At 36.3% G+C, this 22,380-nt stretch overlaps 1 pseudogene; it reads right to left on the minus strand.

Moving 5' to 3' along the window:
* Nucleotides 1–13,624: 13,624 nt before the first annotated feature.
* Nucleotides 13,625–14,060, minus strand: LOC114897153 (annotated as a pseudogene).
* Nucleotides 14,061–22,380: the final 8,320 nt, after the last annotated feature.

A 22,380-nucleotide genomic window follows, 5' to 3' on the forward strand; every position in this document is an offset into this window, starting at 1 on the left:
TGAATTCTGCTGTTGTTGGGTGGAGTGTTCTATAGATGTATTTTAGGCCTAGTTGTCTTATACTGTCATGCACTTTTCAATTTTCTTGTTGATCTTCTCTCTCCATTATTGAAAGTAGGATATCGCTGTCTCAAACTGTTTTTTTTTAAAAATTTTTTATTGGAGCATAGTTGATTTACAATGCTGTGCCAGTTTCAGGCATAGAGCAAAGTGAATCAGTCACAAACATCCACTCTTTTTTTTTTTTTAAGATTCTTTTCCCATATAGGCCATTACAGAGTATTGAGTAGAGTTCCCTGTGCTATACAGCAGGTTCTTATTAGTTATCTGTTTTATATATAGTAGTGTGTATATGTCAATCCCAATCTCCCAATTTACCCCTCCCCCCCATCCTCTGGTAACCATAAGTTTGTTTTCTACATCTGCAACTCTACTTCTGTCAAACTGTTGTTTTTGAATTGTCTGTTTCTTTCTTGAATTCCACAAGTTTTTTCTTCATGTATTTTGGAGCTCTGCTGTGAGGTGCATATATATTTTAAATTGTTATGCCATTCTGAGGGATTGACTCATTTATTATTATAAAATGCCCTTCTTTGTCTCTAGTAACTGTTTTTGTCTTAAAATCTACTTTGTTGGATATTAGTATAGCCACTCTAGGTCTCTTTTGGTTACTAGGTCTCTTTGGTTACAGTAACCAAAGAGATTTTTTTCCTATTCTTTTACTTTCAATCTTTTAATTCTTTGAATCACACATGTGTCTTTTATAGACAGCATATAGTTGGATCATTTTTTAAAAATTCATTTTGCTGATATCTGTCTTGATTCAAATGCTTAATTCATTCACATGTAATGTAATTACTGGTAAGGTAGGATTTCATTTACCTTTTTGTTTTTTGTGTTCTATGTCTTATGCCTTTTTTCCCTTTCTGTATTCTTTTTTGTTAGATATTTCCTAGTGTACTACTTTAATTCCCTTGTTGTTTATTCTATTACATTATTTTGAGGTTTTTTTTTTTTTTTTAGTGGTTTCCCTGGGAATTACAATTAGCATACTAACTTAAAACAATCTACTTCAGATTATTACCAACTTAATTTCAATAATGTATAAAAATTTTGCTCCACTATAGTTCATTTTCCCACCCCAACTTTTGTGCTATTATTGTCATACAAATTATATTTGTATATATTAAGTCCATCAATGTGGTTTTATAATTTATGTGTATATCTTTTAATTCATACAGGGAAATAAAAGCATTACAAACAAAAATACATTTTTAATCTTTGTTTTTTGACAGTTTGACAATAGGATTTGTCTGTGTAAAGGGGTTAATCTCTTTATGTTTAACACACTTTGGGTTTGTTGAGCTTCCTGGACCTATAGATTAATATTTTGTATCAAATTTGGAAAAGGTTTTGTCATTGTTTCTTTAAATATTTTTTGTATCTCTTTCTCTCTTCTTCTGAGACTCCTATTATGCATATGTTGGTATTATTGACAGTGTTCCACAGATTTCTGAGGCTCTGTCCATTTTTCTTCATTAAGAAAAAAATTTCTGTTTCTCAGACTGGACAATTTCTATTTGACCTATCTTCAAGTTTGCCCATTCTTATTCTGTCAGTTCAAATCTGACCTTGAGCCCCTCTGGTGAAATTTTCATTTTGTTTATTGCATTTTTCAATTCCAAATTTTCTAATTGGCATATATATATATATATATATATATATATATATATACATATGTAATTTCTATATTTTTGTGAAATTCTCTATTTGCTGAGCCATCTTTCTCATACTTTAATTCTTTAGCTATGATTTCCTTTCATTCTTTAAACATGTTTACGGTAGCTGATTTAAATTCTTTGCCTAGTAAGATTTACATCTGAGATTCCTCAGAGGTAGTTTCCATTAACTGCTTTTTTCCCCTGTGTATTGGCCATACTTTCCTGTCCTAGCAAGTCTTGTAATTTGTTTTGCTGTTGTTGAAAACTGGAGTTTTATATAATATAATGTGCTAACTTCATAAATTAAAATCCCCTCCTTCCAGGGTTTATTGTTGTTGGTGTTTGTTGTTGTTATCATTCCCAAGTTAATCTCTTTCAGTGTGTTGAAACAGTATGTCCAAGATTTTTCCAAGAGGATCTGTGTGTGTCTGTGTTGGGGCATGCCTTCAGTGCTCTGGCATTTTATGTCTGCCTTAGCCTTCATTTCCTATGTGCACAGGGCCTCTGGTTGTGCTAGAGGTGAGAGAATAGGGCCTTCCCTGGTCTTTCTGGGGCATGCACACAGTCGTGCACGTGCATGTGGCCTCCTAGATACCCAGGAATATGTTGGAGCTTTCCAAAGCCCACTATGGACATCTATTGTCCAGAGTTGCCTTTTACATTTTTTGGCAAGCCACTTATTTTTCTCAAATGGTATCTCTGTTTTAAACAGCTATGATGTTAAACAATTGCTGCTGAATGTTTTTGACAGTGCCCTGGGGATAGAGCTCTCCTCACCAAGCAAACTCTGGGTTAGTCAAAATAAAGACAAGCCTCATGAATGGGGCTTTTCCAGGAAGCTTCCAGACAGGTCGAATAATGACAATTGACTGAGGACTTTGGGGAGTTCCAAATCCATTCTGCCCTCTTCAGTGTCTACTAGGGTGCTTTTCACAGCTACTATGGTGTGAGGCTGCTTATTTTCAAGGCTACCATGGATCTGGGGAGAGGGCAATCAAAATAGGGCAAGTTAAAATGTCACAAAGCTCACTGTTTTGTCAAAATTCAATTGTTTTTCTTGAATAAATGCTCTTCAGATTGCTGTAAATCTTTGGTTTATTTCCAGATGTCTGAAGAATTTGATTTTGACAATTTTTAATAGTGTTCTCATTGCTTTTATAGGACAGGAGATTTTCAGAGTGCCATTCCAAAAGTGCTTCTGTATTCTTAAAGTGAAAATATACAGCAATAAAAATAATGAACAACTGCTTCATACAACCACAACTATGACTCTCAAAGAAATAAGGTTGAGCCAAAGAAGCCAGACACAAAGAGTACATACCATATGATTTCATTTATATGAACTTCCAAAACAGTTAAAATAAGTCTATAGTGATTAAATTCAGAATAGTGGTTATCTTTGGGATAGTTAACTGGAATGAGGCATGAGGAAATATCCTAGGATGTTCGTATTGTTCTTTATTATCTTGACTTGGATGGTGGTTACATGGGTGTATTCATTTACTAAAATTCTTTGGGCAATGTACTTTGTGAACTTTACTGTATGAATTTATACTCTCATAAAAACTTAAAAAATAAATACAAGTAAATGGTTAACCTCAGGCCCTTCTTTAATTCTTAGATATAGATTCCCTTGCAGAGTTTTATACAAAGAGTAAAAGGTTTCATATTCAGAGTTAAGAGATTCATATATGTGCCACTGAGATATAGGAATGATTTCTTTTTAATACTATTGTTTATACTAATAACAGAAGCCTATATGTCTGCAATGCTCTATAGTTCTTAAATTGCTTTCACATATCTTATCATCTGTACAACTCTTGAAGTTGGAGGTCAAATGTTATATTTTCCCTTGAGTAGACTCAGTTGTAGAGTCAGAATTTGTGAATAGCAGAGTAAAAATGGATACTTTTCATGTATTATTATTAGATGATTATGCGTCTTTACCATACTTACATTTTTTTAGAATATTGATAGTCACCAACTTATCAATATTAGATTGGTGCCCACGGTTTTAGAATTCTCTATTAAATCATTCTTAAAAGATGATATTAACCCTTGATTCTTTAGGTAATCCTAGGATTCTAGGAATAGACAGAATTTTAAACCTCCTCTTTTAAGTCTCTCTGTGAGATACAAGGGTATTTGTCATTCAGCTTAAACATACCTTATGATGAGATTTCACAATGCTAATTCATTAAAATATCACATACTTTTTACAATAAGGAAGTTGTCCCATGATTATACTCTCTGTTTCTGCAGCCTGCTCTTTTTCAGCCTTCTACTCAAACATAGAATGATTGATCACAATCTATGATTCCTTTCTAGATGTTTGAGGAATATTAAGACCTATCCTCACATTAATGACCTTTTCCCTACTTCATTTAGGCTTTCCTCCTGTCATTTACTAAACATTCATATATTGGTTGAACTTCTCCCTGTCAGGAAGAAAGGGAGAAGTAATTGTCATTCTATCTATGCTATGAAGTTTTGTCATTCTATCTATGCTGTGAAGTTTTATTCTAGAAAACAGTACTCTGATTAAGACCTGGTCAGTGATCAATATAAAGGTTTTGTTATTATTTTTATTGTTTCAGTTATATCATGATTACCAGATAATATTCTGCCTGTTTATGTAAATTTCTAACATCTATTTCTCTTATTTAGGTTATTTAATCTGCATTTGTCCCCATTAAAGGTCATTAGACTTGTGAAGATGACTTAGAATTTAATCATGTTTTCTTAAGTAATAGGCATGCCAGCTAACTTTGCATCTTTGGCTAGTTTAATAAGTATATTCTCAACATAAATTCTGAAATCACAAATGAGAATAATAAATAAAGCAGGACTTACAAAGCTGCTATGCATTTGTGGATAGCTACTAGAAAACCTTAATTTGCTTTTCAGGCAAATGAACAATAGCACACAAGTGAGAAAGTGCTATTTATAAAGAGAATAAGGGGCTATAGAAATTTATTTATGCTTTGGCAATTAAGTTCCAAATGGCTGATGAAATGCCACTCTCAGATCCCAAACAGAAATCAACTTTAGCTGGATTTTCTCTGCCCCTCATTTTGAGCAAAAAACTTACCTTCTCAATCACTTAAAAATGCAAGGAGGGGAGAGATTTCTCCTCCAAATATCTCTCTACAGCCTGATACCGTTTTCCCTCTCTGGAGCATACCTTTCCCATTATATCTACCAAAATACAGTATATACAATCTGTTCCGTTCCATGTCTGATATTAGTATCCTTTCGGACAAGTTTAGGAAAAAACTATAGATAGATGAAGTAAGTTACTGGTTAAGATATTGCTTCATTAGCTCAGTACAGCCTGAAAACAGTAAGCCATCTCTCTTAAGCAATCTCAGTTCTTTCATTTTCTGCTCTCTCCTTGAGTCCAAACCCTTGAAATCACTGCCTTTTCTTTCTAGTTCAGTCTACCCCCATTCTCAAGCTGAGGGCAGATAAACCTTTTTGGAAGACCATATCATTGAAGGTGCAGGGTCCTTTTCTGCCTGGATCAGTTTCAGGCTAAAGCTGAAGTTCTTGTAGGCATCTGAATGTTCAGTCTGTCCAGGGTCACTGGGATCAAACCCACAGAAATCCCGTGATCAGGCTTCCTTCCTTTATTCTGGATGTGTGGTAATATGCAGAGATTGCCTGAGCTCAGCTTTTCATTATCAGCCCTTCTTGAGTTTGTTCTTCACCTTCTTTTTTCATGTTCTTTACCATCTGAACCTAGAGTTTTCTTAAAACCTTATTTCTTCCTAGCACCCCTGTGTAATCCACACTATGTTCCCCTCTTTCTTCCTCTAAACATATACAAACAATATCAATGACCTACCTGAGTGGCCCCCAGTTTCCAGCATTCAGGGATTACCACCACTTTGCTATTACCTCTCTACTTTTCTCATCAAATTATTAAATACAGTAAAGTAATAGTATATTTCACCTCAATTATACTTTAGTCTGTCTCTCTGGACATAGATCCAGTTTGGGGGATGATGACAAGGGTAATTTAGAGGATATCTGATAAGATGCACCACAGCAAAAGAGATTGAGAATGTACTTTAAGCTTTGCTTATTTTAATTTTTTTGTTATAGAAAATGTTCAAAATATACCAAAGTAGAGGAATACTATATTGAACTCTCAGGTATCCATCACCCAATTTCTACAATTATCAGCTATTTTTTAAATATATTTTTGGCCACTGTATCATATTAAAATTGCTTTCTCAAAGATTATTATCCCCAATGACCAAACTGTTTTTTATTCTAAATCTGGTCCTGAAACCAAACTAAAACACAGGAAAAGAAGAGGAAAAAAAGAAAAAAACAAACAAACTGAATACAGAGGGATATCTCTTTTATATTATCTTTACCACATAAAGCAAGTTGCAACATAAAGTGTCTTATAAATTCTTCCTTGAAACAATGGCTGAAGGGAATTCTAGATGATTGGAGTTTGCTTTTCTTTTATCACACTAGTGTTGTCATAGTTACCCTACAATGTATTCTTCAATGAAACCTCTGGACAAAAGATAGAATCAGTTTCAATCTAGGCAGGTTAGGGTCTGGGGATATCTATTTATGAGGAAGTATTAACAGCTGCAGCATCTCATCAATAAGAGGGAAGAAGTTTACAAAGAGCTAAAGTAGTCTGGTTTATACCACCTCTAGGTAATGGAAGAATGTGACAAAGCTACAAAGAGTAGTTAGCCATCACTGTGTTTCCAGTGATTCACATAATGACAGTGAATCAAATGATGTTTAGTGGAAACCTGTCATGAGGATAGTTTCCTTAATATCTTTATTGATGACATAAAAGAATTCAGAGCATACTGTTAGACTCATAGTGAACTGAATTAGGTGGTTTGCTAATATCCTAGGGCCCAGAGAGAAATGACCTTGAAAGTTGGTAAAATGTTAGTCTGAAAACAGGGTGTGGAATCAGAGGTGACAAATAGAAGGTGAGGTTTAAGTACAAAGAAACTCCCATAAATTCAGTTTGAAAGATAATTCTTCCACTATGCTTTTCATTTGATGGACTTGCACTAAAACAATGTATCCGTATGGATCTTTAAAAAAAACTTTAAAATTCTGTATACAAAATGGAGGAGTCTCCAAGGTTAATGGCACAATCAACAAAAGTAGAGAAATTTTTACCTTACAAAATAAGATTTAAAAGGTGTAAAGTATGTTCTGAAGAATGCTATAGTCTGAATGTGTGTGTCCCCCACAAATTCATATGTTGAAATCCTAACCCCCAAAGGTGACTGTATTAGGAGGTGGACTGTATGGGAGGTCTTAAGTCATGAGGGTGGAGCCCTCATGAATGGCATTAGTATCCTTATAAAAGAGGTTCCAGAGATATCCTTAGCCTCTTCCACCATGTGAAGATACAATGTAAAGTCTGTGACCCAAAAAGGGCCCTTGATCAGCCAGGCTGGCACCCTGATCTCAGACTTCCAGGCTCCAGAACTATGAGAAATAAATTTCTGTTGTTTATAAGCTACCCAGTCTGTGGCATTTTGTTATAGCAGCCTGGGCAGACTAAGAGAAGGAAAATACTGAATGGTCTATTTTGGTGGGTTTTTTTTTTTTTTTTTTGGTATGTTTAGAAAAGATTAAAAAGAAGAGAAAGATTTAAAGGAGCACACATTCTATTTGGGCATAATTCCCTTACTCTTAGGTAAAGGAACAAAAATAAGTAAAAAATGTATTCCACTTAGTTCTCTTTCCAAAGTGTAGCTTTGACAGTGTACTTTTTAGTAGAAAGAGTCCACTGGCAATGAAGAGGATAGTTTTATTTATTTACTTATTGATTTGGTGGGTTTTTGGTCTTTTTTATTGAATCATAATTGACATATAATATTATATTAGTTTCAGGTATACAACATAGTGATTCCATATTTTTATATATCATGAAATGATCACTGTTAAGTCTAGTAACCATTTGTCACCATACAAAGTTATTATAATATCATTGACTATATTCCCTATGCTGTACATTACATCCCCATAACTTATTTATTTTATAACAAGAAGTTTGTACCTATTAATCCCTCTGACCTATTTCACCCATCCTTTGCCCCCTCTCCTCTGGCAACCATAGGTTTGTTTTCTGTATATATGAGTCTGTTTCTGTTTTGTTCTTTTTATACAGTATTTGTCTTACTGTGTCTGACTTAACTTCAACTAGAATAATACCCTCTAGGTCTATCCTAGTTATCGCAAATGGCATGAATTCTTTCTTTTTTACTGTTGAGTAGTATTCCATTGTATATATACCACATCTTCTTTATCCATTCATCTACTGGTGAACACTTAGGTTGTTTCCATATCTTGGCTATGGTAAACAATGCTGCAATGAACATGGGAGTACATATCTTTTTGAATTAGTGTTTTTGTTTTCTTCAGATAAATACCAAGAGCTGGAATTGCTGGATGATATGATAGTCATATTTTTAATACAACTCAGTACTGTTTTCCATAGAGGCCACACTAACTTACATTCCCACCAACAGTGCATGAGGGTTCCCTTTTCTTCACATCCTCCCCAATAATTGTTATTCGTTGTCTTTTTGATAATAGCCATTCTGACGAGTGCAGTGTGAAGGTGTGAAGTGGTATCTCATTGTAGGTTTCGTTTGTATTTCCATGATTATTAGTAATGTTGAGTATCTTTTCATGTGCCTGTTGACCATCTGTCTGTCTTCTTTGGAAAAATGTTTATTCAGGTCCTCTGCCCATTTTTCAATTGGGTTTTGTTTTTTGTTTTTGTTTTTTTTTTGATATTGAGCTGTATCAGTTCTGTATATATTTTGGATATCAATCCCTTACAGGATATATTGTTTGCAATTATCTTCTCCCATTCAATAGGTTGCCTTTTTGTTTTGTTGATGGTTTCTTTTGCTGTGCAAAAGTTTTTTAGCTTGATGTAGTCACATTTGTTTACTGTTGCTAGAAGATAGTTTTAACTGACCTTTCACTCTCCCCAGCAGCAAATGGTTGCTTATGACTAGGGCCCTAAAGGAATAGCTTCTCTGGGGTGGCACAGTCTTTCCCTGTCCTGTACCCTAAAATGTCATATGTTCACATAGTTCAAAATTTTCAAAATATGTAAAAAGGAACACAGTGAAAAGTTTTGCTCTCACCCTGTCCACCATTTACATAGCTCTCTCACACACACATACAGAGAGTGCCATAATCAGTTATTATTTTCTTATATGTTCTTGCAGAGTTTCTTTATACATCTTTTTTTAAAAAAGTAGCATACAACGTATCCTGTTTTATCGATTACTATTTTTTTTTTTGCCTTTAACAATACATCTACATATTAATGATCAATACTAGAGAGATCCTCACTTTTTTAAAGCCACTGTGCAGTACTTTACACTGTATATGTTCAATGACTTTTTAACCATTCTCCTATTGATGAGCATGTGAGTTGTTTCTAGTTTTTATTTCAAGCAATACAGGCCTGGATAATGTTACACATAATGTCATTTCACATATGGGCAAATATATCTGTAGGATAAATTCCTAGAAGTGCAATTGTGAGTCAATGGGTATATGCAGTTTCAATAAACCTTGCAAAATTTTCTTTCATCAGAGTTGTACCAATTTCAACTCTCCCAAATGTATGAGAGGGCCTGTTTTCCTATAAGCAATAAAATGTATTATCAAGCTCTTAGACCATTGCCAATCTGAAAAGTGATAACAGTGTATTGGTGTGTGGTATGAATCCAACATCTTTTCTCCACAGGTAGTCTGCCATCATTTAGTGAGGTGTTTACCTCTTCACCTCTGATTTGAAATGCTATATTTTTCATATATTGAATTGCGGTATGCATTCGGAATTATTTCTGGACTTTGTATAATATTCTATTAGTCATTTTATCTAATGATGAACCAGTACCACACTATTTGTGTCCAGGTTTTTATGTTTTAATATCTGATAGTGCTAATTTGCCCTCATTGCCCCTTTTTCCCCCTCAGTTTTTCTGCCTATTTTTGATTAATTATTTTTCCATATAAACTTTATGATCACTTTGCCTTGTTTCAAAAACCCCACTGTCAATATTTTTCTTATTGGGCTCATGTTGAAATTATAAATTAACTCAGAAAGAATTGACATCTTTTTGGTATTTACCAACTAGGTACATCTTCCCTTTGTACAAAATTTCTTATATGTTTTCCAGTAGTTTTTTTTTTTTTTTTTTTTTTTTGCGGTATGCGGGGCTCTCACTGCCGTGGCCTCTCCCATTGCGGAGCACAGGCTCCGGACGCGCAGGCTCAGCGGCCATGGCTCACGGGCGCAGCCGCTTCGCGGCATGTGGGATCTTCCCGGACCGGGGCATGAACCAGCGTCCCCTGAATCAGCAGGCGGACTCCCAACCACTGTGCCACCAGGGAAGCCCTCCAGTAGTGTTTTAACATTTCTTATTAAGTTTATTAATGTGCCTTTCATCTTTTTTCTTTTTTTAAATGAGTACTTGAATCCATTATATATTCATGCCATTTGTTGTCTTTTGTGTATTAATTTTGTGCCCCACTACCTTGCTAAATAGCTTTTTGGTTGAATCTCTTGAGTTTTCTAGGTATATAGTCATAATACTTAGCTGGATGAATCCTAATGGATGCTGCGGAGGAGGAGAAATTGGGCTTTTCAGTTTAGTGCATGGAAGTTCCTTCTGACAAATCTCAAGAATGACAAATATGGACATATTATGGACTCTTTGATACTCTAGACCAGACCAGGTAATGCCCAGTATTCAAAAGCTGTAGGATCGTTTTAGGAAGAATTTACTGGAATAAGGATTGTTTTCAAACAAATAATTCATTATTATCTTTTTGTTTTGTTTTGTTTTTTGTTTGGGGGGGGTGGTTTGCGGTACGCGGGCCTCTCACTGTTGTGGCCTCTCCCGTTGTGGAGCACAGGCTCTGGACACGCAGGCTCAGCGGCCGTGGCTCACGGGCCCAGCCGCTCCACGGCATGTGGGATCTTCCCGGACCAGGGCACAAACTCATGTCCCCTGCATCGGCAGGCAGACTCTCAACCACTGCGCCACCAGGGAAGCCCCCATTATTATCTTAATCTCAGTTATCGTAATTGTCATCACATGTTACATGTAAATATAACTTGTATTGAAAAATTAACTAATATAAAGCTACCTATTTGTTATCACCATTGTTATTACCAAAAATTTCAAAGATATCTCTAGGATATCCATGTAAGGTTCAATGGAGTTTAACTCTAATACAATATGGCAAAGAAAAAAATCCAGTTGTATGCAACTAACTGTCCATCAGTCTTGCAGTAGAATTTGTGGTTAAGTAGCCTAAATGAGTTGCTTAGTTTGTGATGGGCACAGAAAATCCTCCTTGCTGAAGTTACTAAACCCTCCTCACCTAACAATGATATCCTCTGTTGATCTTCAGGGCATGGTGTCTCATCTGTTTAGTTTGGCCTTTTATTTGACTTTCATTGACTTTGTGGCCAAGCCTGTTTTCTTTGTTTGATGTGTTAACCCAAATATGTAGGTGAACTCAACCATTTAGTGATGGGCATGTAATTTTTAATAATAACACTTATTTTATTTGATAACAGAATGCAATTTTCACTAGTAAATGGAGAAGCAAATGTTTGACTTTTGAGTAATAGCTTGCTATCTTTTAGAGGAGTTGTCCAACTGTCTTTTGCTAGGAAACACAGACTTCTGGTTGCTGAATTCCTGCCAACTTTTTTTTTTTTTGTATATACAATGTTCAACCTTAGATTAGATATATACAATTTAAAGTCTTCTTAAAGTGCTTGCTAGGATATTAGCACCTTTTAGTGCTAGTTTCTGGAGAGCTGCAGCTGTCACCCAAGTCTTAGTACTGAGCTAGCCATAATAACATGAAATTTGGTGTGTTGAAGAATCTTCTCATTTGAGGTACATCACAAGTTGTCCATATTAGAAAAAATATACACAGTCATACTGGGCTGTGTGCCAATGAATATAAAAGACGTGCAATAGAGGAACCAAAGATTGTGAATATGTAGATTTGTACCTGTTGGCACTGAAATCCTGATTTGGTCTAGTAAATTCAACTTTATTGCCTTGTTTCTGCTTTGGTTGAATCTCAATATTTTACCTCTCATCTACAAAATTCTCTAAAAATAAAGCCAAGATATAAAATGCTTTTAAAATCCTAAATAAGTTTTATATAAATTTCAGTTTTCTCTGAGACATTACTTCTAAAATAAAACCAGTGAAACTTCAAAACAAATAACATGAAGAACTGACATCTTAAGTCACTATTCTGTGTGCACTGAGAGATGCTGGCACTTGGAATACTCTCATCATGCAAATCAAAACTACAATGAGATATCATCTCACACCAGTCAGAATGGCCATCATCAAAAAATCTAGAAACAATAAATGCTGGAGAGGGTGTGGAGAAAAGGGAACACTCTTGCACTGCTGGTGGGAATGTAAATTGATACAGCCACTATGGAGAACAGTATGGAGGTTCCTTAAAAAACTACAAATAGAACTACCATATGACCCAGCAATCCCACTACTGGGCATATACCCTGAGAAAACCATAATTCAAAAAGAGTCATGTACCAAAATGTTCATTGCAGCTCTATTTACAATAGCCAGGAGATGGAAGCAACCTAAGTGTCCATCATCGGACGAATGGATAAAGAAGATGTGGCACATATATACAAAGGAATATTACTCAGCCATAAAAAGAAACGAAATTGAGTTATTTGTAGTGAGGTGGATGGACCTAGAGTCTGTCATACAGAGTGAAGTCAGTCAGAAAGAGAAAAATAAATACCGTATGCTAACACGTATATATGGAATCTAAGAAAAAAAAAAAAAGTCATGAAGAACCTAGGGGTAAGATGGGAATAAAGACACAGACTTACTAGAAAATGGACTTGAGGATATGGGGAGGAGGAAGGATAAGCTGTGACAAAGTGAGAGAGTGGCATGGACATATATACACTACCAAACGTAAAATAGATAGCTAGTGGGAAGCAGCCGCATAGCACAGGGAGATCAGCTCGGTGCTTTGTGACCACCTAGAGGGGTGGGATAGGGAGGGTGGGAGACCCAAGAGGGAAGAGATATGGTAACATATGTATATGTATAACTGATTCACTTTGTTATAAAGCAGAAACTAACACACCATTGGAAAGCAATTATACTCCAATAAAGATGTTAAAAAAAAAATACGGGGCTTCTTTTAGTTTCAAGTGTGAATTACTTATATAAATGTCCTTGTAGAATCTGTTTATGTAGAGACCATACGGGATGTTAGAAAATGTTTTCACTTATTTCACAGGCCTTTTGATTTGCTAATATACTTAAGTTTCAATATTCAATAGTCATTCATGTAACCTTTTCTTTTATTGATGTGGTTTTGAAAAGTTTCAGGTACCTATGTGCAAATGCTTCTCAAGAACATTTCCTTGTCTCTGGGGTGTGCTATGACTTTTACCCTCTCTTTGTCTTTTTTCTGGATTATTTTTAAAACATAGTGGTTTTCAAACATAGTGCATGTTTCAGAGAAAAGAATAAGACTTGGAGAAGAGCAGAGGTAGAGACAGGCCCATGTTTCTTCACATGGCCAGCAGAAGGGCAAAGGAAGGCCTTCTCTACTATTTTATGATTGACCAAAACACTTTAAGAGAACACTTTAATAAAAAGGTCCCTAATTTTATTCCTGGAAGTCTTTGATTATCTCAGTCTTCTGGCCCAAACTGATAGCAAATCAACAAGCAAGAACTTGAAACAATTTCTCATCCTTTTGCACAGTGGGAGTATGGGGCAGCTGGTAGGGTTAGGGAGTTGTTGTTTTTTTTTTTTCATTTTAGTAGGTATTGTATATAAATTATTTTATTCCCACATCTTCTCAATTGTTTCTTCCCTTTTTAAGCCCTTTTCCTCTCCTACTTGGCAAGATTTGGCTTTTCATCCAGAGATCTTTTTGCAACCTTTGTTCACTTTTAGCCTGTTGATAATCACCTTGCTGGGTTGAATGCCCACACGGACAGTTGTGCCACTGGCTTCTCCTGCTGCACACGTTCAGTGTAGATGATACATTTCTTCCTGTAAACTTGAACTGCTTTGCCAATTTGCTGACCTTTGTAGTGTCCTCACACAACCTGAACGTCATCATCCTTTCAGATGGACATGGGTTGGACATTGTACTTCTGTCTCAGCTCTTTGGAAAGAGGGAAAGACATAATCTTCCTGCGAAAGTGGGAAAGTGAGTTGAAATGCTTTTATGGTTCTTGCTCTGGTCACAAGTCACAAAGGGATTGAACTTCATTTTGGCTGTTGCTGCTTCGGTAATGACCACAACAGGGAAGAGAAGATGGAGTTTTCAGAGAAGTTTCTCTAACTGTAATCTCTTCATTTGTTTGAGGGTGCAGTTCTGCCTTTCTAATCTCTGGTCAGCCTTTTGCCTGACCTACTCAATGTTTTTCCTTTGAAAAGCTGGGATTTATAATTTTCACACACTTGGAATCCTAGTCAGGCATTTAGTTGCCCCTTTTAAAATTAAGGTTTGGTTTAATCTTTTTTGTTGCTGTTGCTGGTGGTAACTTTCTTTCTAAGTTTAAAGAGGCATGTTTTAGACATATTAGGAAGAGAATGGCCTCTGGAGTCAGACATGTCAGGGTCTGAACCTGTATTCCCCATGTACTGATTTTTCACTTCTTAAACTAGTTATATTACATGTCACATGTAAGTTGGTTGTAATAAGAATTGGTCTTATTACCATAAGACCACAGGTCTTATGTGATTGCACATAGGATCTGCTATGAAAATTCACTGACATCACACTTGTAAAGTACTACCCAGAGCCTAACACATGAGTAACACTCTGTACACATGAGATTTCTTAAAATTTATTTGAGGTATTCTAATGCTTATTTATTTTTGTGAAAGGATTTATGTTTAAAAAATAAATATATGTATATATAATTTCATTCATTCATCAAATATTTGTTGTACAACGTCTTTATGCCAGGCACAGGTTTAAAAGGTGGGAATATGTGGTGAATATTTAACAAATATTAAATTTATACAAGATTTTGTATTCTTATGGGGAAGACAGACAATAAACAAAATAAACATGCAAAATATATGTCAAATGATGATAACTGCATTGGAAAGGGGGTTGTGCCCTGAGCAGGTAATGCTTGAGTGGAGACTTAAAGGAGGTTAGAGAGTAAGCTGTGTATCTACCTAGGGGAAGAGGGTGTAAAAGTTAATAAACAGTAAGCTCAATTAAAACACAGTTTTCTATTTTATTCAATTTATTATTTATTTATTTATTTATTATTTATTTTTATATTTTTTAAACATCTTTATTGGGGTATAATTGCTTTATAATGGTGCGTTAGTTTCTGCTTCATAACAAAGTGAATCAGTTATACATATACATATGTTCCCATATCTCTTCCCTCTTCAGTTTTCTATTTTAAATGTCAAGGGGGTGCTCTCATGCCCTACCATGATAGCAGAGCCCAACAGGAAGAGGAAAACTTCCTTTTGCCTGGCAAGAGCTCAGCCAAGGAAAGACTGTCACAACTCATTCAATGAAAAGCCACTATAACTAAAAAATCTCAATTCCTCCAATGGACTCTTTGTTTACTATAGCCCTCCCAACTTCCTTTTCCCTCCTATAAAAGAATTCTTCTCTCCTTCTTGGGGGAACTTGCATGTGGCTCACCACAGTTGCAGACCCTGAACTGCTATTCTTTGTTGATCCTGAATAAACCCATTTTTGCTGGAGGAATAACTGGCGGTCTATTGTTTAAGGTACATAAGGGGATGGTAGGTACATTATCCTGAGGCAAGGAGGTCAGTGTGTCTAGAGTGAAGTAGGAGATGTGGTCAGATAGCAGAGGCTATATCATGAGGCACCTTCTAGGCTATATGTAAGGACTTTTGGTATCACTCTGAGTGAAAGTGGATCCAGTAGAGAGGTTTGAACAGAAAAATGGCATGATCTAAGATTTTAAAAGAAAGCACTCAGGTTGCTCTGTTGAGAAAAGACTATTAGAAGGACTAGGTCAGAGGCAGGGGAGACGAGTGAGGAGGCTGTTACAGTGAATTGCAGGGGCCTGGACCAGAGTGGTAGGTAGCAGAGGAGGCAGTGAGAAGTAATTAGAATCTGGATGTATTTTTGCATATAGGGTTGATATGACTTCTTGAAGGATTATTGTAGGGAGTGGGGAAAAAAAGATAAGTAAAAGGTGACTCCAAAATTTTTGGCCCAAGAAACGGGCTAGTTGCTAGTCACTGAGAGGGAAAAACTGCAACATTAACACATTTGGAATGGAGGTAAATATGGAGATCAGAAGTTTGGATTGGAAACATTTAAGATTAAAATGCCTATTAGGCTTAGAAGTAGAAATGTTCATTTGGCTTATAAAGTCATGGGACTAGATGAAAGCTACCAGGGGAAGAGTGTATGTAGACAAGAGATGAAGCCCTGGGCTCCTCTAGCATTACGAGGTGCTGGAGATGAGGAGGAACTATCTGATTTGTAAATATGTTGCTTGTCGTGAAAGTGTAGGGGAATATATTTTGAGGAAAATTATCTATATTCCACCTTGCTTCCCAATTCAAACCCTAAGAGAGTGAGGTATTGGCTTCCTGGAATAACAAATATTGCATATCTCTTGCTTAAGAAGCATATAATACTAGAAATGGTCACGGAATTTGTACAGAAAGTAGATTTTAGAAAGTCATCTCCACACTGGAGATACTAAAACCCCTAAAAAAAAAAGTCTACAGCAAGCATCAGTGAATTTAGAAATGGCTTATAAATACACCAAAAGTAGAAAAGTGGGGTAATGAACAGGACTGGAAAGTGATGGCCAGTGTTTCTAGGAAGTAGAACCATGCAGCTGGTTTAGAAATGGTTTATTTTAGCGACAAGCCTTGGTGCAGGTTTCTAAAGAGAATATGAATTTGTAGAAAGGAGAGATTTCAAAATCGAGAATGGCTTATTATCCACTGGATTAGCAGGGCTAGTTTTTCAGTGAGTGAGTCATTTCTTCCTTATTTTATCACTCAGTATCCCTGAAACAGAGGGCTCACTTGGAAGGAGCAATTGAGGAGAATTTAATGAATGAACTATCTGTAAAGGTGTAGGTAGGGTTGAACCGGTAAGAGGGGCCTGGCTAGACCTTCTATAGGCCCAGGGAGCAGGGAAGGCAGCTGTGCTGCAGCTGCAGGAGAGGATCAGCTGACAGTAGCTGTGGCCTTCAGCAGAGGAACGCAGGCACTGCTAACCTGCAGTCTGGCATGGAGGAAAGCAGGAGAATAAATACTCAACCTCACCATCCTTCCATTTCCTGATGTCCTGTTGGAGCCTCTCATTGGTGGGATGCAGCAGGAAACCAGAGGGCAAGCAAATCTAGTGATGTGGTCCATACAAGTCAGCCTCCTGGGGCACAGATCAGGTCAGGAAGGATGGAGAGTGGATGGAGAGACAAAATGAAACCATCCAGTACACTTATCTCCATAAGAAAGTTTATAATAAGGTTTTGGGAAAAGTCAGAGGATTATGAGAATTTTGGCACCATTAAGAACTTTGAACCATCATGAATTGAATGATAGATTCCCACTCCTTCAATGTTAAGTCTTTAAAAAAAAAGCTCACCTTATTTTCCCCTTTCTTCCTTTATTTGGCATCATTGTCCTATTTGATTGTTTTGTTTTGATAAAGCTCTGCTTATATTTGTTATTCAGTATTTATAAAGGCCTTGACATGCCTCTTCCCATATGAGAAGAGTCTGCTTCTAAGCTGGGTACCAGGTTTAAGCTATACAAAGTCTCGCTTGGCTATGGCACTGTGTAGTTTGTTTTCAAACTTTTCTTCTTATTAGTTGTACAGATGGTCCTCAACTTACAATTGTTTGACTTAGAATTCTTCTACTTTTACGATGGTGAGAAAGACATGCATTCAGTAGAAATTGTACTTCAAATTTTGAATTTTGATCTTTTCCCAGGCTAGGGATATGTGGTACTATCTTCCTTCCTGATGCTGGGCGGTTAGCTGTTGCTCCCAGTCAGCCACATAATCAAGACGGGAAACAACTGATACACTTATGACCATTCTGTACCCATAGAACCATTTTTTCACTTTCAGTATAGTATTCAATAAATTACATGAGATATTCAACACTTGATTATAAAATAGGCTCTGTGTTAGACGATTTTGCTGAACTTTAGGCTAATACAAGTGTTCTGACCACATTTAAGTTAGGGTAGGCTAAGTTATGATGTTCAGTAGGTGTATTAATGCATTTTCGATTTATGATATTTTCAACATATGATGGGTTTATTGGGACATAACCCCATTGTAAGTTGAGGAAGATCTGTAATTGGATAACTTGTCACTAGAGATAGTTAAAATTCTCATTCTAGCAAAATAGTCACTCCCTAAATTGTAATTTTTCCCCTTCCATACACTGTTTCCTGTTAACCTCAATATTTGCAACCATTCTCTTTATGACTCTAAAACTTTCTCACTACAGACACCTCGTGAACATATTCAGTTCCACCATATAAGTAGAGTCAGTAAGATGAGGTAGAGTCTACAGAAAACATGTCACAAAATTATAATATTCAGGATGTGTAAAGTTATATTGAAAATTATCTTAGAACAAACATCATAATCTATTAGGAATATGCCAATCATTTGTAAATATCCATTACTTTCTCCTAAATGCATGTAGTTTTTGTCAAGGACTGCTAACTCTTCCCTAATATTGATTTTCTCCTTCTTTCTTTAGTAACAGAACTCTCAACATGTAGCTGGGCACAAGCCTGCTCAGATAAAGACCACATTTCCCAGTCACTCTTGCTGCTACATTTTGGCCATATGTTTTAGGGTCCGAAAAATGGTATGTGAGCAGAATGCAGCCACACTGGTGAGAGCTGTAAAAGGCATCTTAGACCAGGGATGAAAGCCATGACTTGAGAATGGTAGAACAAAGTAGTAAGTGTCTAGGTCCTCAAGACCACAGAGCTGCTATATAAGCCCTGGACTGTTTATGCTCTAGCTCTTACAAGAGAAAGAAATCAATGTCTATTTGTTTGAGCTATTGTTTCTTGGCCTTTGTGACAGCAGTCAGATGTATCCCAATTTACTCATGGTCCTTCTAATAAAGGCCTGTGTGCTAAAGTACAACAGTAGTTGCATTTATTATCTGTTGATAGAGAACATACATAATGACAAAGAGGTATTATAAATGCAGGAAGATTTTAAGTGAATTTTTAAAAATTAATCACAGCTACAAGCATTTGAACACATAAGTGAGATATATTGTTTATTCACTCTATTGATAATGCTTGGACTGGCAATGCGGACTTAAGGACTCTGCCAGACCCCTACTCCACATGAATTTTTGAAGTCCATGGACTTAGGCCTTAGAGTTGAAAATGAGATTAGGCAGTATAAGAGCCAGCTTAGAAGGTACAAATAAAGTCTGAAATGCCAGGTCAACTATACTGCTGTAGACTATAACCAGGTACATGAAGAGAGCTGAGGCCCAGAGGGTCCAGCATCTAGAGTGGAAACTGTGGCAACTTCCCCAACATCACTTTAATGCTTTCCCATCACAGAGCAGTCATCCCACTTGGTAGGGAGGTGCTGGGTTGAATAGTGTCCCCCCAAATTCATGTCCACCTGGAACATATAGAATGTGACTTATGTGGAAATAGGATCTTTGCAGATATAATCAAGCTAAGATGAGGTCATGCTGGATTAGGGTGGTCCCTAATCCAGTGATTGGTGTCATTATAAGAAGAGGGAAATTTAGACACAGACCCATAGAAAATCACCATGGGAAGACAGAGGCAGAGATTGGAGTTATGCTGCCACAAACCAAGGAACACCAAGGACTGCCAGCAACCACCAGAAGCTAGAAGAAGCAAGGAGGGATTCTTTCTTAGAGTCTTTGGAGAGAGCATGGCTCAGCAAACACCTTGATTTTGGACTTCCAGCCTTCAGGATGATAAGAGAACAAATTTTTGTTGTCTTAAGTCGCCCAGTTTCTGGTACTTTGTTATGGCAGCCCTAGGAAACTAATACAATGGAACTGATCCTACCCCCAGTTGCAGGATGGGAATATATTCATGTTTAACAACGAAGGCATGATCCATCCAAACAGAAGAGATGCCTCCTGCATTGCTGGAGCTGGGTCCAAATGGATCCCTGCTTTGCAGATGTTAACTTTTTACTTGCTGGATAAAGACGGATCAGAGGGATTCAGGCTGATGCAGTGAGGAACATCTGGGAGACTTAGGGCATTGGCTTCTTATCACCTGGTTTAGAAGCACTTCAATATTTTAAAAACCTATGGAGCTGTATCAGTGTGTGCCAGGCATATGCCTTGGTTGGTCTTTCCTTCTTGCCACTACAGGTGATTCAAGAGTGGCCCAAATTGGGCCAATCAACATGAAGCTCAGGACTTTTATTCTTTGGCTGGGGGAGAACATGCCCTTTCTTGGGAGGTGTGAATGGGAAAGAACCCTGGTTGCTGTGAGCTGAAATTTTACAACCTGGAAAGAAGCTACCCTAAGGACAGAGCCAACAATCAAAGAAGGAAGAACTACACAACTGCAGCCAAATCATTTGGAACTCTGGTCATTTGCACCTGAATCTCTCCCATCCTTTGAACTATTAGTTATTTGGGCCAATAAATTTGCTTTATTGTTTCTGCAAGTTTGAGTTGGTTTTTCTGTTTGTAACTAGAAGCATCCTAACTGATATAGTCCCTGGAACTTTCTTAGCAGATACTTATTAGGTCCTTCTCTTTGAAACATCTTATTTTGATGTCCACTAGTGTAATTATTTTGTAATTACCTTTTACCTTTGTGTTCCATTAATAAATGAGACATGAGGCAGGCTTTAAGGAAATAGGACTTTGATGAAAGACTACTGTCGTCAATTTTATACTGAATCCTTATTTTAGAATACAACTCAAAAGCAAATAGACACGTGTATTCACACACACACACACACACACACACACACACACCCCTGCAATTTCCCCAACTGCATTCCATGCCGTACATAATAAGAACTAACTTGTATTATAGATGCAGTTGACGGACAAAATGGTACAAACAAATGGGAGAGGATCTGTAATCTACGCAGAATAGTGGAAAAATAAAGTATTAACTCAAAGAAATATGGCTTTGTGAATAAAATTCTCTTCCTTAAGAATAACTGAAAAATAAATCAAGTGGTAGTGCAAGGGCCAATTTAAATATAGAGGTTAGCAAAGGAATGGAGATGGAGAGAGATGAATAGAGGCAGCCAGGGAAAAATCATGAAGCTGAAACTCCTTTTCCTCTGTCTCAGCCTTCAAAATAAATCTCTCTTTTGCAGGGGCCATTTCAAAAACAGGGCTAAGGAGGGGCAGAAACAAAGCACCAGTGTCCTCTGTGGCCCCTAAAAATGAAAAATTTGAGTTAACTCAGTTGACTTAGGTAACCTTGAATTACTGTTCATCTATTTGCATACTGAATTTGAGGCTTCTTGCTTTATACTCTGCAGTTACTGTCTATACATTGTTAACAATAAATATTAGAAAATGCAATTCCAGATTTAGCCAACATTTCAGTCACCTCTGATTGATTTTGAAATTAGTATATTGCTCTCAATAATAATGAAAAAGAATTTTAGAAAGGAAACCATGAAGATGATAAAGTAGCTTTTCCCAGTATGCAATGCATGTTAAATTGCTGGTGTCTGAAGAATATGGAACTGAGATTTTATCAATACATGCAGTATCACACATTTCCTATTTTAGTTGCTAATTAGTATTCAGGTGTGCAGCAGAATACATGAAATTAAATGCTAATGCTGTTTCATTTGTGATTTAACGTGTACAAGTTGTTACTATATACAGCATTACCTTGTCTATGCACATGTATAATTGTTTTTTTCTTTTTTCTTTGTAATCATATTATCTTCATGTATCATTTGATTCAATCTTCTAAGGGCATGATATGAATAAATATTCTCGGTTTCAAAAAAATCATTACCTTCTATAGTTTAGAAATGAAAATAAGAGCTATTTGAGAGTCATTTTTAAAAGGCTTTAAATGAGGACTTAGTTTAATTGGCCCACTAGTATAGAAGTTTTAGCTTTTTCCTATATTTTGTTTCACTTAATTTGTGATTAACAGCTACATAAAATTGAGAACCACCTAATGGAAGTAGTTTTATAAATATTGCATGCCATTTTATGTTCTTCAATTTGTACTTCCCTTATCATGCATTTTTATGTTAAAAATTTCAAAGTTAATGTGTTAGGAAGTAACTAGCTACTTTAGTTAGATTTCTCTTCCTTAAAGAAAATTACTATAATGGTCATTTTTGCTAAAATGCAATTACTGTCACTAACAGTCAATCATATTTTTATACAAGAAACTTTAACAACCTTTGAATGCATTAAAAAAAGTATATGAAAAAGACTCAGTGTGAAATAAGACTAGACAACCAACCTTCCTCCACCTGAATATTTGATGTGAAAAAACTCAGTTCCCTTTCTTGTAATTCATTTTAATGCCTATCTAAGATCACTGTGAAGGTTTTGTAATATAGTAGTAAGCAAGTT

This window comes from Monodon monoceros, unplaced genomic scaffold, assembly GCF_005190385.1.
Source record: "Monodon monoceros isolate NGI ecotype Baffin Bay Population unplaced genomic scaffold, NGI_Narwhal_1 Super_Scaffold_16, whole genome shotgun sequence".
NCBI classification, from domain to species: Eukaryota; Metazoa; Chordata; class Mammalia; order Artiodactyla; family Monodontidae; genus Monodon; species Monodon monoceros.